Source organism: Triticum dicoccoides, chromosome 3B (genome assembly GCF_002162155.2).
Source record: "Triticum dicoccoides isolate Atlit2015 ecotype Zavitan chromosome 3B, WEW_v2.0, whole genome shotgun sequence".
NCBI lineage: Eukaryota > Viridiplantae > Streptophyta > Magnoliopsida > Poales > Poaceae > Triticum > Triticum dicoccoides.
The window spans coordinates 816811995-816830962 of record NC_041385.1 but is presented as its reverse complement, the minus strand read 5'-3'; the positions used below and the strand labels follow the sequence as shown (position 1 = coordinate 816830962).

General features: G+C 47.3%; 1 pseudogene; it reads left to right on the top strand.

Moving 5' to 3' along the window:
- Window positions 1-835: 835 nt before the first annotated feature.
- Window positions 836-4069, top strand: LOC119280150 (annotated as a pseudogene).
- Window positions 4070-18968: the final 14899 nt, after the last annotated feature.

Genomic DNA, 18968 nt, shown 5'->3' with positions numbered 1-18968 from the left:
GCATCCATGCGATTTCGGGAGATGATGAGTGGCAGAGCTGAACTTCTCCGATGCCTCCATCTCCTTCTCTGGCGCTCTGCCTCCTGCAGGGACGCTGGCGGCGGTGGCGGTGGTGCCTCCGACCGGCCCTTCGACCTCCTGTTCGAAGCCAATGGCTCGCGTCGAGCCCGTGCTTCAGCGGGCCAACCGCCACACCGAGGAATCACTCTCCGCAAGCTATTGCGCCGACACATCATGGTGTTCCAACCACAACATTGCCAATGGCGAGTCATCGGTGGTCTGGCACTCTCCGCGAGCTCCTACGCTCAAGGTTTTTGTTACCAAATGATGCAATTTTACCAAGGGGGACCGGTAAACGTGGTTACCACGGTTACCGAGAAATAACGAGAATATTTCAAATGAATTTTATATTTGAATTTTGAATTCAAATAAGTGAATGAATGAACATTCGAACCAGAGGCCTCTGAAAACAGGAACTATGTTGCTACCAACACGTCAGAACCAACTCTCATGGCATTAATTAGATCTTACGTACTTCACTATAAATTGAGCGTTCAAATTCAAAAATTTCAAGAAAATGGTATTTTTTGCTCCGTATGGGGATTTACCGAGGGACATGGAAATACACGGTAACCATAGGAAATCTCGAAATTTCGACCGGTAACCAAAACCTTGCCTGCGCTTGTCCGCCATGACGTGGAGGAGAAGAACTGTGTCACGTCCTGATAGGATTGGGATCTGGAGGAAGAAGGGGATCGGGGTGAGGAGGAAGAACAGGAGGTAGGTGAGAACGAGAGAGAGACTGCTGGAGGGAAAGTAATTCACATAATTCTCGATGCCTTTCGTGTCCATACGCACGCATACAAGTAAGCCACCGCTGGGCACACACGCGCTATCCAAGGAGAGGAGCACCCCAGAAGGTGACAACATGGAGGAACATGGATTTAGGTTTCGGTTCACTTTCTCTCAACCCGATTATGGGGAGTACGGCGCTGATTTTGGTGAGGAAGAGGAGTGTTTACCGAGGCAGAGGAAATAAAGCGCTGGAGGTAAGGAATGCACTCCGTGAGAAGAGAGTCACGTTTAGGCAAAAGACTGGACGGCACCATGCAAAAGGTAGCCCTGCCTGCGTAAGTACAACAGAGCAAACAACACCAAGGTCTCTCCTCTCTCCCTCTCTCGTAAGAGAGTGTGGGTGCGTGTGGGTGGGTGGGTGTATTGTGTGTTACCCCAATGCTCTATTATAACTGTACCTTTTTTTTTTCAGTTTGAGCTGGTGGAGGTTCCAGTGATCCGTGAGTTTTGGGAGTTTGGAGGGGGCTGCATCCATTACAACTTCACGGCTAAGCAAGCAGAGGATCGTCACCATTCTGCTGACGCCGACAGCACCAAGCTCTTCTTCTCTGAGGTCAACTCCGCTTTCCATGGCGAGAAGGATGTGGTCCTGGCTAAACCTGTTCAGGAGAATTGGTACCGATACCCCCCGCCCCCGCGTCTTCTCCACCGAGGCGACTTGGGGGAAACCCTAAATCGCCGCCGCCGCACCCCTCCTTCCCCCCTCCCCTTACCCTCCGCCGCCGCCAGAGGTGTGCGCCGGCGTGCGCTCGACACCGATGAAGGTGGCGGCGGGGGATCTGGCGGCTCCACCTCGCGTGGAGGGCTCGGCATCCGGGCCGGCGTCCCCGGGCGGAGAGCGTCGGGTGGCCCGGGCGGCGGGCCACTCCGGCCGGAGCTGGTGAGGCGCCGCCCTCGGTCTCGCGGGGGACGAGGAGGCGCCGGTCCACGGGCGCTGGTGTGCGGCCTCCCCTGGGCGGCGGCTGTCGCCAGATGCATCTCACCCTCTCCGCCCCCGATCTGCTCCTTCCATCGCCGGATCCGGGTCCTCCCGGGCGTCGGCGGCGCGGATCTCATCGAGTGGGGTTGGTTCCGGGGGAAACCCCTGGCCGGCGCAGCCACATCGCAGGCGACGCCCTGGGCGCTGTACCCCTCCCTGGAGGCTGTGGTGAGGATCCTTCTCCCCCTCCTTCTGCTCCCTGCTAGGTGAAAGCCTAGGTCCCCTGATTCGGGCGGCGACGACACATCCGTGTCGTGTTCCTTCTTGGAGGCGCAGTCCGGGGATCGCAGGGGCAGCGAGAGAGTCGGGTTGTGGGCGTGATGGGCGGGTGGCAGCTTGGCTCGGCGCTTCAATGCCTCTTCTTCGGTGGCTCATCGTTGTTGCCCTTGTTGCTGCGTCTGTGGCCGGCAGCTTTTGCCCTTCGGTGTGGCTTAACCGCGGATGACGACGGTGCTCGGAAGAGTGTGATATGTGCTAGCAGGTCTGCTCCTAGTTCTTTCTTCATGCGCAGGTTGGACGTCTTCCCCTGGGTTCAAGGGTGAACCGAGCTGCCGCCTGCCGGTGCGGCATCCTTCGAGCCAGGATGAGAGGGCAGGGGCCCTTTGCAGTGGCAGTTTCAGAGGAGTGTCAGTGCTGTCTTCGAGTTTGGCTACGATCACGAAGCTTGCACGGTGGTGCATCCTCTCAAGTCCGTAGCCTGTCCGGTTGGTGTAGGCCGTCCTGCAGGGTGTTGGCGACAGCATGGCGTGTTCTCGCTATCGCTACTGCCTTTGAGTCTGTTTCGCTTTGCTCCCTGTATCAGCCGCTTGTTTCTCTTCTTGCTTTCCTTGTAAGTTGGTGATCATGTAGTCCTGGCCGGTTGATGGCTTTGTTAATTCAAAGCCGGGCTCTCCTTGAGCCTTCGTTCTAAAAAAAAGAATGTGGTCCTGTGCTGTATCGTTGGAGAACATGATAACGGTACGTACTTGCCAGAGATTGATGTTTTCTAATTTCGATGTGTATATGTAATTCCTTCTTTTTCTTTGTCCTGCCTTACTTATGTGCAATTCCAAAAGAGTACTTCTTGCAGACCAAATCATGGATATATGCTGTCCATGCCATAAACTCGTAGAAACTATCGCATGCCCTTCCTGCTACATAGTGTCACCTTTGGTAATTGAACAATCCTGCAAATAATACGAACATTTGTTGAAACTGTCAGTTATTCCTCTAGATCATATGTCCTTCTGCTTAATGGATGTAAATATACATGAAGAAGCAGTCAAGCAAAAATGGCATTTTTGAGATGCTCAAACCTACTTTGTTAGGCTTCCAGTTAGTTATATGCATGCTATCTATATCTCCACAATAGCATATAATCGTAAGGTTTGCGTTAGCTGGAACCTATTATGTTTAGTATATTTGTCTCACTCTTTTTTTGTGTGTTTGTTTTCTAGGGCATTGCTACGGCTGCGAAGGCTTCAAGCCAACCGTTGTTCACCCTAGCAGCCAAGCATATGGCGGTGGTAGTAGTACTTGCATTTTTTTTCCGGAAAAACTTTCAATCTATTCATCTTCAATCATGGCAGTACAACGAATACCAGAAATAAAAATTACATCCAGATTCGTAGACCACCTAGCGACGACTACAAGCACCGAAGCGAGCCGAAGGCGCGCCGCCGTCATTGCCCCTCCATCGCCGTAGCCGGGAACAACTTGTTGTAGTAGACAGTCGGGAAGTCGTCATGCTAAGGCCCCATAGGACCAGCACCCCAGAACAGCAACTGCCGCCGATGAAAAATAACGTAGATCGGAAGGATCTAAACCGAAGACACACGAACGTAGACGAACAACGATGAGATCCGAGCAAATCCACCAAAGATAGATCTGTCGCAGACACACCTCCACACGCCCACCAACGATGCTAGACACACCGCTGGAACGGGGGCTAGGCGGGGAGACCTTTATTCCATCTTCAGGGAGCCGCCGCCGTCTCGCCTTCCTGAGTAGGACACAAACCCTAACAAGATTGAAAAAAACGACTAAAAACGAAGCCCTCCCGCCGGCCCTTGCCAGGATCCACCGCGCCTCCATGGCCCTAGGGCCACCGAAGACGAGGCGGACCTGCGCTGGCGCCGGCGAGAGGCACAAACCCTAACTTTCTTTTTTGGAGGAGGAGGAGGAGGTGGAGGAGGAGCCCTAGTAGTACTTGCATTTGATTTTGCTGGTTCAGACGGAGGCTCGGAGAGTGATTAAAACGCAAAATTTTCCAGTGGTTGAGCTCGGTGATTGGATTTGGCTTGCATGCATGGCTAATCTTCCAATGTGTTCTGTCTTAGCTCTTCATAATAAGATAAACTTACTTTGGTGGTTAATGCCGTTCTTAAATAGAACTATCTTTTAGCAGGATATATTTTCAGTGAGTAGGTAAATGAAGTTAAATATGGACAGGGAAAGTGAAACCGGAGTTTTTGTTGTATGTTATGTGTTACGGGATAATGTCTTATTTTGCTCTCGCAACTTGATTATATTCGTCAGAATTTAATTCTGATTCTTCGTCATGTTGTTCTTCATTTAAGAATGCCCATGTTACTCCAGTGTAAAAGAAGTCTTAAATGTGGGTTTACATCATGACCCCTCCTATCGTGGATGTTGTCCTATATTGTGACTCGTCGAAAAAGGCTTTCACCTTGCTTCATTGGTTGTAAAGCAACAACCGAACAACATGCAATTGGTAGCCCACACACACATCAATCCTGCTCGAGGTTCCAACTATACCATAGAACCAGAAATGGCCAAACTAAGATATGCACAAGAACTAAAGGGGCTCTCTTGATCTAGATGATGAGCACATGTCTTCTTAGAGCGCCTCGACACACCTCACGAGGTGGGGCACCGCTCCCAAGGTATGGAGCTAGTGCCGAGTTTGGTGCTATAGGGTAGTAGGAGTTTGAAGGGGGAGGGACCGATAAAACGATATCTCAACAGAGAAGCAAGGCAGCCACGGACATCGTCATCGTGTTGAGAAACGTAGCATGCAATTTCAATAAAAATTCCTATGCTCACGCAAGATCTATCTAGGAGATGCATAGAAATATGAGTGGGAGAGTGTGTCCACGTACCCTCGTAGACCGAAAGCGGAAGCGTTTAGACAACGTGGTTGATGTAGTCGAACTTCTTCTAGCTCTGACCGATCTAGTACCGAACGTACGGCACCTCCGAGTTCTGCACACGTTCAGCTTGATGACATTCCTCGCCGTCTTGATCCAGCAAGGTGTCGAGGAAGTAGATGAGTTCCGTAAACACGACGGAATGGTGATGGTGGTGGTGAAGTGATCCGCATAGGGCTTCGCCTAAGCAATGGGACAATATGACCGGGGGTGTAAACTTTGGAGGGGGGCACCACACACGGCTAACAGTTGTAGTTGTATGTTGTAGGCTCCCCCTACCCAAATAAATATAGGTTGGAGAGGAGGAGAGGCAGCCTTTGGGGTGCCCTAAGTAGGACGAATCCTAATTGGGGTCCTCTCCCAATTCAGCCAACCCCCTCGCCTATTCCTATTCAAAGTTGGAAGGGAAGAGTGGGAAGGGGGAATCCTATTTCCTTTTTCCTTTCCTCCTTACCCTTTGTGGCTGGTGCATTTCCCCTCTTGGCCCATAAGGCCCATATCTTTTGCTGGGGGTGCCCGGAACCCCTTCCAGTGACCTGATAAGTACCCGGTGCTTCCCGAATCACTTCCGGTGTCTGATACCATTGTCCTATATATCAATCTTTACCTCTCGACCATTTCGAGACTCCTCGTCATGTCCGCGATCTCATCCGAGACTCTGAACAACATTCGATCACCAAATCACATAACTTGTATAATACTATATCGTCATCAAATGTTAAGCGTGTGGACCCTACATGTTCGAGAACTGTGTAGACATGACCGAGACACCTCTCCGGTCAATAACCGATAGAGGAATATGGATGCTCATATTGGCTCCAACATATTCTACGAAGATCTTTATCGGTCGAACTGTTATGACAACATACATTATTTCTTTTATCGTTGGTTGTTACTTGCCCGAGATTTGATTGTCGGTATCTTCATACCTAGTTCAATCTCGTTACCGACAAGACTCTTTACTCGTTTCATAATACATCATCTTGCAACTAAATCATTAGTCACTTTGCTTGCAAGGCTTCTTATGATGTGTATTACCGAGAGGGCCCAGAGATAATGTATGCCAACCCAACAAACACCTTCGGAGATACCTATAGAGGATCTTTATAATCACCCAGTTACGTTGTGAAGTTTGATAGCACATAAGGCATTCCTCCGGTATCCAGGAGTTGCATAATCTCAGAGTCGAAGGAATATGTATTTGGCATGAAGAAATCAATAGCAATAAAACTGAACGATCACAACGCTAAGCTAACGAATGTGTCTTGTCCATCACATCATTCTCCTAATGATGTGATCCCGTTTATCAAATGAAAACACATGTCTACAATTAGGAAACTTAACCATCTTTGATCAACGAGCTAGTCTAGTAGAGGCTTACAAGGGACAAGGTATTTTGTCTATGTATCCACACATGTATCAAGTATCCGGTTAACACAATTCTAGCATGAATAGTAAACATTTATCATGAAATAAGGAAATATAAAATAACAACTTTATTATTGCCTCTAGGGAATATTTCCTTTAGTCTCCCACTTGCACTAGAGTCAATAATCTAGATTACATTGTAATGATTCTAACACCCATGGAGTCTTGGTGTTGATCATGTTTTGCTCGTGGAAGAGGTTTAGTCAATGGGTCTGCTATATTCAGATCCGTGTGTATTTTGCAAATCTCTATGTCTCCCTCCTTGACTTGATCACGGATGGAGTTGAAGCGTCTCTTGATGTGTTTGGTTCTTTTGTGAATACCAGAAGATTTTCATAGGACCCGATGCACTAGGTATTAAACCTAGATCGGATATGAACTCCTTCATGCAGACTCCTTCGTTTTTTTGACCTTGAAGACTGCAGGGCTTGCACCCCACAACATTTTATTGATAAAAAGGAAACAGAACAGTACAAGGTTTCCTCAAGATGAGGAAAAGAAAAAAAAACTACAGAAACCTATAGAAGACTATACGAAAGAACTAAGAGAGGTGGGGGTGGGGGCAGGAAACTATACCTAATAATTACAGTAAATCATACAAAAATAAGTCCCCCTCAAGGAGGCAGGAAATTAATCCACTTTAATAGGGCATCCCTGTATTTTCTTTTGATGCTATGAGAGTGGAGTGTAAGACCACCAATTAAACCATTTCTCCAAGCTCTGAAAGAAGGTCTGATGCTCCTGAAGGCCCTGTCATTCCTCTCCTTCCAAATATTCCACCAAGCAGTAAAGACCACTTCCACAAAGAAACGTTTACTAAAATCATTTCTAGCATTAAAAGCATTATCCACCATGTCATCACTATCTTTCCAAACAATTTGCAGATAGTTCCACACACGAACACTGAAATTGCACTAGAAGAAAAGATGATTTATGTCCTGAAGAGTGCCAGTTGGACAGAGTACACATTCAGGCCCATCATTAATCCTCCAATGCCTCCTCTGGATCATGTCCTTAGTGTTTACTCTGTCCATTATAACAAGCCAAGCAAACATTTTGATCGACATGGTGCAGCAGCTCTTCCAGATCCATCCTAGAATTGGGTTTGTTACCACATGTTGATAAGCAAAATCATAATACTTTTTTGCAGTATACTCAGACTTCTTACCATGTCTCCACCTCCAAGAATCAGAGTAGGCACTGTCCAATTGAAAAGAGCCTTGCTGCTTCAGAAGCGGCTATGTACTCCGCTTCACACGTAGATCCCGCCACGACGTTTTGCTTGGAACTGCACCAACTTAAAGCTCCACCATTCAAAATAAACACGTATCTGGTTTGTGACTTAGAGCCATCCGGATTAGTGTCAAAACTAGCATCGATGTAACCATTTACGACAAGCTCTTTGTCACCTCCATAAACGAGAAACATATCCTTGATCCTTTTCAGGTACTTTAGGATATTCTTGAGCGCTGTCCGGTGATCCACTCCTGGATTACTTTGATACCTCCCTGCCAGACTTATGGCAATGCACACATCAGGTCTGGTACACAACATAGCATACATGATAGAACCTATGGCTCAGGCATAGGGAATGACTTCCATTTTCTCTCAATCTTCTGCAGTGGTTGGGCATTGAGTCTAACTCAATTTCACACCTTTTAACACAGGCAAGAACCCTTTCTTTGACTGATCCATTTTGAACTTCTTCAAAATTTTATCAAGGTATGTGCTTTGTGAATTTCCTATTAAGCGTCTTGATCTATCTCTATAGATCTTGATGCGCAAAATATAAGCAGCTTCACCGAGGTCTTTCACTGAATTTTTTATTCATATATCCTTTTAGGCTATCCGGAAATTCCACATCATTTCCAATCAATAATATGTCATACACATATAATAGTAGAAATGCTATAGAGCTCCCACTCACTTTCTTGTATATACAGGCTTCTCCGAAAGTCTGTATAAAACCATATGCTTTGATCACCTCATCGAAGCGTATATTCCAACTGGATATGCGCAAGGCATACGACAGATTTGAGTGGGTTTCTTGAGGAATATTATGTTAAGGTTGGGATTCCAAGAGAATTGGGTTTTATTATGATGACTTGTATCTCATCGGTACAATATACTATCATGTACAATTCTCAGAAGATTGATAACTTCCAACCTACTAGGGGTTCGAGGCAAGGGGATCCATTGCCTCCTTATATTTTAATTGTGCGTGGAAGTGCTTTCTAGTTCACTTATGCATGAGGAGGAAATTCGTGACATAGAGAAGGGGGGGGGGGTTAATGCAGTGCAGACACATACACTCATACATATACACATACACTCACTGCTATAAATGCATGCACTCACACCCTATACATATGAGCACCTCCGTGACTAGCCTTCACCTTAACACGTCGTGGCGCGGGCTACTAATTAAGCGACACATTTAATATATCCTCGTCTTTGGACCGAGGTTGGTTTGAGGGTCATCTACCTCTCCGCACGGAGGACTGTCAGGGTTGTTGCCGCCACTATTCATGGTGATGTCATTTCGATTGGCGCCATCATCCGGTATTGTCGCCGTTGTTGGTTCCACCCTCGTCGGTTGCACGTGGAGTGTCGACCATGTCGACGCCAGAGGCCGAGGTCGATGTGCAATTTTCTAAGGGAACGGTGGCTATTGGCGGGTTGTCCGCAGACTCGCCGACCTCATCATCCATGTCCTTGGTCCCGTCCATGGTGCCTTCCAGGAGGTCGGTTAGGTCTTCGACGTTGGCAACAAGATGGACGGTGGGTGGGTTAAAAAGTCATCTTTTCCTGGGGATTCCCAGATCAAATCCTACACCAAGATCGGGTTTTCCAATGCCGCAAGCTTCCGGAACCGATCCAATAGTTAGTCTACAATGAGCTTTTCATGTTCCGCCCGATCCTAGTGTGACACCGGAAATAGGGAGAGTGGGCTCAAGACCGAATCTAACGTCCACCTCAGAACAAATTATATGCCAACCTCCTACGTAGGATCCAAAGTCAGGGCCAAGGGAAGCGACCCCAAGGTTAAATCCAACTTCAGTCTCAAGTTTTTTCCTGACATCATGGCCGTGGGGGCGATTCCAAGGTGTTATCCGAGGTTGGCCTCGGGAGGGGATGATCAAGTCTATCCATGACCTGATCCAAAACTGGGTCCAGGACCACCGGCTCATGCTGCTCCATGACTTGGTGTGACACTGTGTTTAGTTTTGGTTCACATTCGTTTGTCCTGCAACTCAATTCGATCCATGTTCCTTTTCCAGTTCTCGTGGAACGCTTGCAAGCTCGGTTGGATTAATTGCACTGTGAGTCCTGCTTATGGATGCATCCGTGCATGGTTGACGCGCTTCAAAGCACTCAACCATGCAAGGTTTATTCATCGGTGTTTTGTTCCACTTGAGAGAATGCCCCGATGAGCACCAAATCAAGCAAGCCTTGACTTAGCCTAAATTAGCCTATCATTTCTCCATCCATTCCTACAATTGCCAGCCAAACTACATTATAACCAAAGGTTTGCCATGTCGGTACCCCCACGGAAGGCTTAGCTGCTTACGGTTGATGGATATAATCATTTATTTTGGTATAGAGGGAGTGACAAGACAACATGTGTCGAATTACCAGCCTCACACACAAGATCGCAAGGCATGATGATGGTGTTACGTCAACTGAAAACCTTATTATTCTGCATTCTAGAAACTAGTGCGTGTTTATCATCTGCTAGTGTACATCCACATTTAAATAAATGCACCCTTATAGTGATGAAAATGGAGTGGAAACTTTCTATTTTTTCGGAGGAAAAATGGAAATGCAGAGGAAATATGAAAATGGAAACCGAAATTTGCAAAACGGAAGTGGAAGTGGATTTTTTTGTGCGGAAACGGAAACAAAAACGGAAAGGTGTTTTCTGGTGGAACAGGCATGGAAACGGAACTTTCCATTTCCGTGAATATGGAATTTCCATTTTTACTATATACCTATGGCTGCTTTGTGGTCCAAAAACCAAACAACACACAATTATACAATGAGTAGAATGGATCATTTGAGCCCAACTTCTACTACCACACATGTACTGCTTGACACTGTACGCAATTGTCTAGTATTACTACAATACTACACTAAGTTACTAACATAATGATATTATTTTGTGTTTTGTGTGTATTTCTCAATGATTCAGGTTTTTTTTTAAGTTCTGGTCAACATCCACTTCTGTTTCCGTATCCGCTTTGTATTCGCTCTGTGTCCGTTTCCGGTAGTGTCTATTACCGTATTCATTTCCTGTATTCATTTTCGCTTCTGCAAAAATATGTGAAAACAACTGTGGTAGCACTCAGTTCCGTCTGTTTCCGCTCCGTTTTGATCCCTACACCCTTATGCCCATTGGCATAAAGACCAACTACAACCGCGAAGCGGAGTAATGGTATGGTCAGGTCTGCTATGAAAACATCGTTAACCTATACGATAGTATGCCGAACTAAAATGATATACCGCGCCATACCATTGGAGGGTGTCCGGTTACATACAGGTCTATGAATAATCAACAAAGAAGGCAGGCAAACTATATGAAATAGAATCTAACGAACGCTGATTGAGAGGAACATGTTTTATCTATTGCACTCTTCACATAGTTTTCCTAGTTCTAAACCAAAAAGAATAGTAGCCTATTGAGTGTCAGGGCACGACATATGTTTTGCATTAGCTAACATTATATTGTGTGACAAACAGAGTGATGTCGGCCTAATTTAATTATCCCTCTCCATGAAAATTCCATACTTTGGCACATGTCGTGAACGTCGTGGCTTGTGCGTGGGTGACATCTTGACGAGAAGTTTTCATCATGTCAGGTGGCTATCGGGTTTTACCATGGCTTCCTGCCATCGTGTTCCCTTGGCCGGATGTCATGCTTTCGGAAGGCTACCCCGTATTTGGGGTCTGTAGTATGCCCGGATGGTCTTGAGTCTCCCTAGTTGTTGCTAGTACGAGTCCTCAAATCCAAAAGTTCAGGTCAGGTACCGTAGGGAGGTTTGGTCGGCATTTGTATTGACCCGTTTGTAGGGTTGCCGTGGCGGGCTAATGTAGGATAGGTGCAACAATTCTCGTTGTTTGTCTTTAGTAAATATACAAGGTAGATACAAATGCAGTTCAAACAAAATCACTACAGTCCATTGATGATAAACATCCATCAAATAATTGACCTAATTTTTGTTGTTGTATTAGTTGCTTCTTTTCTTGGCTACAGTATCTCTTTACGGCCATTGTTGTAGTTGGACTTTTCAAATAGTTCACTTAACTTCTATTTTATGTCTCAAATAGTTTACTTAACTTCCGGGATGTAGTTGGTCTCTACACCAATGGCACAATGGTTCATCTAGTTATTTTAGTAGTTATAGTCACTCCCACCTCTAGGCGATAACCTCGATTATGCAGTGTTGTCTGTCGCGAGAAGCCAAGACGATACTAGGAGGGACCGCGCTGTCGGACCTTTAGAGCTCATCCACACGAGTTGATGGTGAATTTTATTGGAAGGAGAACAATAATTACCCTTTTCTTCCATATTTATCATGATTCATTAATTACATATTAATGCCTTCCTTATTTGTATCAGGTGCCTATTATATAATAAATACTAGTATTCATTTTCTTTCTTATTTCCTTCTTTATCCTCATACATTAATTTCATACTATTTATTACCTTATTTTTATGATGTGACTCTTATATAAGAAATATCATGGTTAAATTTTCTATTTCCTTACTTATTGTTTCTTTCATTATTTGTCTTAGGTGACAGATGGCCAGCAACCCCAATAGTAAAGATCGATCTAGAGTGAAATGTCACCGTCAGAACACAAAATGAACATATCCAATGTTTTCTTCTAGAAAGTAAAGTATCCAATATAATTTACAAAGCTTTATGTCATTTTCTTTCTTCCAATTTTTGGCTGACAACAAATTTACCACTGAAGGCAAAACAATTTTTCTACCAAGTCATGTACTTTAGTTTTTCTTTGCTATGCCCGCAACCTATTGGTAAGGGATTCGACGAAGTTAGGACGCGGTTGTCGGTGTCAAAACCGGCGGATCTTGGGTAGGGGGTCCCGATCTGTGCGTGTAAGGCTGATGGTAACAGGAGGCAAGGGACACAATGTTTTACCCAGGTTCGGGCCCTCTCGATGGAGGTAAAACCCTACTTCCTGCTTGATTGATATTGATGATATGAGTGTTACAAGAGTTGATCTACCACGAGATCGTAGAGGCTAAACCCTAGGAGCTAGCCTATGATGATTATGATTGTTCCTCTAAGGACTAAACCCTCCGGTTTAGATAGACACCGGAGAGGGCTAGGGTTTACATGGAGTCGGTTATAAAGAAGGAAATATAATATCCGGATCGCCAAGCTTGTCTTCCACGCAAAGGACAGTACCATCCGGACACGGGACGAAGTCTTGAGTCTTGTATCTTCACGGTCCAACAGTCCGGCCAAAGTATATAGTCCGGCTGTCCGGATACCCCCTAATCCACGACTCCTTCAGTAGCCCCTGAACCAGGCTTCAATGAAGATGAGTCCGGCGTGCAGTTTGTCTTCGGCATTGCAAGGCGGGTTCTATCTCCGAATACTCCAAAGTAATTGTCGAACACTTAAACCGTGTCCGGATCTGCAAGATGATCTTCACATACCACCGTAGAGAGAATGATATTTCACAAATCTGATCTGCTGGCAATTTTAGATGACGTGACATGATACTACGGTCGAGTCATTATTCGAACCGTTTTCCCACAACCAGCCACAGCGCATATTCCGAGGCGGTTTCCTCTGCACGTCTTGCCGAAGCAGAGATCGTGTACCCTTATTACGGGATTCTCATCACTACGGGTATGGGTAGCCCAAATGCACTGCTAATTGTGGTGAGTGGGGAACGAGCGGGTTCCACTAGGCAAGTGGGGAGGTGCAAAAGCTTTTACCGCCTATATAAAGAGATAAGGTCTCTTCCTTTTTACCCACGCCTTTTCCTTCTGCTAGTCCATTCCCCTCTGCTCGAGCCATAGCGCCCAAGCACTCTCCTTCTCCATCGAAGAGAGGTCCTCCGAAGATGTCCGGATCTGGAGCAGGAGGCAAATGGATGGCCTCTACCGTCCGGGAGAGGGATATCAAAAAGCTCCGAGAGGCCGGGTACTTGGCCAAGAAAATCGGCCACCGTCTTCCACCGGCGGGACAGATCGTCCTCACTCCGGAGCCCCACGAGAGGGTCGTGTTTCTTCCTCATTTCGTCCGCGGGCTTGGGTTTCCCCTTCACCCATTTGTTCGCGACATCATGTATTATTATGGGATTGATTTTCATGATCTGTCCCCCAATTCTTTCCTTAATATTTCGACGTTCATCGTCGTATGTGAGGCTTTTCTCCGTATTTTGCCCCACTTCGGCTTATGGCTGAAAATCTTCAACGTGAAGCCCAAAGTGGTGAATGGCGAGCACGCTGAATGCGGCGGCGCCATGGTGAGCAAGATACCCAAGGTCGTATGTGAAGGAAATATGCCCTAGAGGCAATAATAAAGTTATTATTTATTTCCTTATATCATGATAAATGTTTATTATTCATGCTAGAATTGTATTAACCGGAAACATAATACATGTGTGAATACATAGACAAACAGAGTGTCACTAGTATGCCTCTACTTGACTAGCTCGTTAATCGAAGATGGTTATGTTTCCTAGCCATGGACAAAAGAGTTGTCATTTGATTAACGGGATCACATCATTAGGAGAATGATGTGATTGACTTGACCCATTCCGTTAGCCTAGCACTTGATCGTTTAGTATATTGCTATTGCTTTCTTCATGACTTATACATGTTCCTGTAACTATGAGATTATGCAACTCCCGTTTACCGGAGGAACACTTTGGGTGCTACCAAACATCACAACGTAACTGGGCGATTATAAAGGAGTACTACAGGTGTCTCCAAAGGTACATGTTGGGTTGGCGTATTTGGAGATTAGGTTTTGTCACTCCGATTGTCGGAGAGGTATCTCTGGGCCCTCTCGGTAATGCACATCACTATAAGCCTTGCAAGCAATGTAGCTAATGAGTTAGTTACGGAATGATGCATTACGTAACGAGTAAAGAGACTTGCCGGTAACGAGATTGAACTAGGTATTGGATACCGACGATCAAATCTCGGGCAAGTAACATACCGATGACAAAGGGAACAACGTATGTTGTTATGCGGTTTGACCGATAAAGATCTTCGTAGAATATGTGGGAGCCAATATGGGCATCCAGGTCCCGCTGTTGGTTATTGACCGGAAACAAGTTCTAGGTCATGTCTACATAGTTCTCGAACCCATAGGGTCCGCACGCTTAATGTTTCGTTGACGATATAGTATTATATGAGTTATGTATGTTGGTAACCGAATGTTGTTCGGAGTCGCGAATGAGATCATGGACATGACGAGGAACTCGGAACGGTCCGGAGATAAAGTTTGATATATGGGATAATAGTGTTTGATCTCCGAAAGAGTTCAAATTCACCGGAAGGGGTTCCGGATGTTTCCCGAAATGTTTGGGTACGAGAACACGTTATTTGGGCCAAAGGGGAAAGCCCACAAGGTTTTTAGAAAGCGCAAAAGGAAGTTTTGCGGAGTCCAGGGGCCAGATGTCAGAGTCCCTGGCGTCTGGGTCCAGACGCCGGGAACCCTGGCGTCTGGCTCTGGAGTCCGAGAAGGACTCTTGCCTTTCGGGTGAAACTGACTTTGTGGAGGCTTTTACTCCAAGTTTCGACCCCAAGGCTCAACATATAAATAGAGGGGCAGGGCTAGCACCAAAGACACATCAAGAAACACCAAGGGTGTGCCGGCAACCCCGTCCCCTCTAGTTTATCCTTCGTCATAGTTTCCGTAGTGCTTAGGCGAAGCCCTGCGGAGATTGTTCTTCACCAACACCGTCACCACGCCGTCGTGCTGCCGGAACTCATCTACTACTTCACCCGTCTTGCTGGATCGAGAAGGCGAGGATGTCATCGAGCTGAACGTGTGCAGAACTCGGAGGTGCCGTGCGTTCGGTACTTGGATCGGTCGGATCGTGAAGACGTACGACTACATCAACCGCGTTGATAAACGCTTCCGCTTAGCGATCTTCAAGGGTATGAAGATACACTCCTCCTCTCGTTGCTATGCATCACCATGATCTTGTGTGTGCGTAGGAAAATTTTGAAATTACTACGTTCCCCAACAGTATGGCCGACGGGCACCTTCAATGATTCTCTCAAGGAGTGGCAGCAGCAGTGGTTCTATATCACCGAACCACGTGGTAAAAAGTGGGCCGCTGCTCCCGAATTCAGATCCAGAGCCCCACCGCGGCTCACGTCATGGCCCGAGAAGGGCCTGAACTGGTCCTGATCCGACGAGCTGCCAGTGCTCCAAACGCGCGTCCAGAGTGTGGTCGATAAGGACGTCAAACTCGTCAATGTAGTCCAGGTGATGTTAGTTCGCCTGGTTCTCCCTTGACAGCGTCGAGCCTGCAATTTGTGGGAATACGACCCGGCCGAACACCAGACCCTACGGGAGCTCTATGGCTCCTCCCACAAGGACATCTGGAAGGTGCTCTTCAAGTCCGGCAAACCGTGGGCGGGCTCCGCCGAGGACCACGGGTATCAACTATCCCGCTCTGCAAGTCCGGTAAGTCATTGCTGTGCTCTGTCCATCCGGGCTTTAGCCGGCATATCCCGAGGGAGGCGCACTTATCCTGCTTTCTACAATAATCCCAGGAATGGACGAAAAAGGTGGAGCGGATACACTGTCCGCCCCCACTACCGGAGGAACCGGCCGGACCTCTTCTGACGAAGATGCTGGTCCTAGCGCCTTACGAGGCGCCGAAGAAAGAGGCCTCCAAGAAGGTCAAGAAGACCCGGAGTGGCCTTCTTCGTCGTGATGCTTCGGACGCAAAATCGGAGGATTCCAGTGACCATCCTTCCTCCGAAGATGAAGAGGAGGAGGAAGAAGATGAGTCCCCCGCAGGAGAAGGGAAGAAAAGGACGGCCTCCTCATCCCTGGAAGCCAAATCGCCAAAGAGGGGGAAAGGTTCCCTCCCTGAGGCGTCCACCACGGCTGCTGATAGCAGCCCGGAGTGGGATCCCAACGACCGGAGACACGGGAGGCAGCGGTTCCCATGCATGTCGATGGCGGGGGCAATCTTAGGTTCGGACCGCAGCCGGACACGGTGCTGGAGACCTTTAAAGCTCCAGGATCGGGTGAGCAGCCACCTTTGATGGGGGGAGACTTGCCTACTCCGCCAGCGACCTCTGTCCAAGCAGAGCTGCTGGGCGGCCTATCGACAGCGCTAAGAAGCGCGTCTATCGTCGATGAACATCGTGCCCTCATGGGTGCGGTGATTGAAAAGATTCAGTTCGCTGAGAGCAGACTGAATGAATCCTGCCTTAGTCTTATAAAGGGCTTTGAGGTATGTTTTCAAGAAACCTTTGGGAGATTTTCATAATATGAGTAGTAGCCCCTGATGCACTGTCCGGCGAGAGAAATCCGGATAGGGGATCAAAATTTTCCATTTTGTAGGAGACTCAGTTAATGACGTGTATCCCTTTGTTTGAAAACAGGCGCCTGCAGAGACGACCGCCACTCATAGTGCGGAGGTGTCTGGACTAAAGCAGCGTCTGGAATGGGCTGAAGAGGAACTTGGCCACGCAAAGAAGCAGTTGGAGGACAAGCAAGGTATGTCGAAACCTTGTGCTAAGTTGAGCACAAATTAGAAGTAGTGCCTGACGAAAATATTTGTATTGTATACTCTAGGGGCGAGTGCCGAAATTGAGGCACTGAAGAAGGTTGTGGCCGAAGCCGACAATAAGGCCGCCACCGAACAGGCTCTTCGTGAGAAGCACGGGGCCAGGGTCATTGAAGCTGAGCGAGAGCTTCAGGAGGCCGTGAAGAAAAGCGAGGCCTTGGAGCAGAGTCTAGCAGGGAAAGAATCCGAACTCTCCCAAGCTCTCCAAGCCGCAGAGGATGCTCGGGAAGAAGCCCGAGGTGCTCTGAAGGACATTCAGGAGGCCCAGAAGGTTGCGGCTGGTAAGGCCTTTTGTACTCAAGGCCATTTTTGCATAGTAATGGGAGGAACTCTAAGCGACAAGCTGAATTCTTGTTTCTCCAGGGGCGTTTGCAAATCTGCCACGCAGCATATCAGATGTTGCCCAATTCTACTGGACTGAGGAGAAGAAGTCTACGGAGAAGCATTTTTGGTCGCAGTATTTGGCACCGAATTATCCGGTGCCCTTTATCGATCAGCTGAAGCAGCTGGTCGAACTGCACCAGGTGGCCGAACTAGCCATGAAGGACTTGGTTGTTCGGCTTTGGCCCGCGGAGCCAATTCCAAGCAGTTACTTCGGACTCGTGAAGCGGATTGTTGGTGCTTGCCCTCGGCTCAATGTCATTAAGCGATCGGTCTGCATAGAGGGTGCACGCATGGTGTTTTCCCGTGCGAAGGTGCACTGGGGGAAGCTTGATGCTGAGAAGCTGATAACTGAGGGACCACCGGAGGGTAAGGAGCATCGCAAGCCCGAGTTGTACTATGAGGGTGTCCTGAAAGGAGCCCGCCTTGTGGCCGATCAGTGTACCAAGGACACTATATTTCCCTGAAGGCAGTCGTGCCATTCTTTGTAATGTGGGATAATGGCACTTTTATTATTTATTGCCTGTTTATGTGAACGTTTGTTCTTCCTGTGCGGCTGTTTAGTGTATATAAATCCCGAGAGTTGGCCAGTCGTCGGCTTCTGCCCCCACGTAAAAAGTACGGGGGTGTTCGGGACATACCTGAACACTCTTTATCCCATTGTTGGGTCCTTTTAAGGAGGTGTTCCTCACCACGAACCAGGCAATCAAACTATAGGGCTTTATCACTCTCACTTAGCCATAGGAATTCGAGTATGGTGGTCGCAGCCCCTGGTGTTCGGAAGACCATACTAGGGGATCTATCGACGCCTGATCGGAAGACCGATCCGTCGCAATTTGCATTTATAATGGCATTATGCAGAATAAATCTTTAAAGATTTTACAACCTCTCGAACAGCTGACCAGCTCTCGCTGTATCATGACAGTCAGTTTTCGGCTTTTTCTACTGAGGTGCTCGTTCGGAAGAACCGGGACACAATCGCAGTAGTTCTCCCAGCGCTACCTTAGCCAATGGAGCAGAACGTAAGGAACCAAAACATGGGAGCCGGGCAAACCCAACTAATGACGCAAGACATGATTCGGAGCTGATGCATATAATACTATAAGTTCGGGGTGCCGAGCGACCGAAAAGGTGGTCGGACTTTGTTGCCATATCATGTATACTATGAAGCCCCTGGCATAGTGGGGCATAACACGAGGCGTGGGTGCCGTTTATGACAGAAAGGCGTCAATGGGGAACGACGGCCAGTAAGTGTTATTTAAGTCTACGCATTGTAGTAGAGTGACATGTCTATGCATATGAGTATGGTTTATGATTATAAAAAGAGGTGTTTTTGGCGGAACCTGTCGTGGCCGAACTGGAGGAGGCTG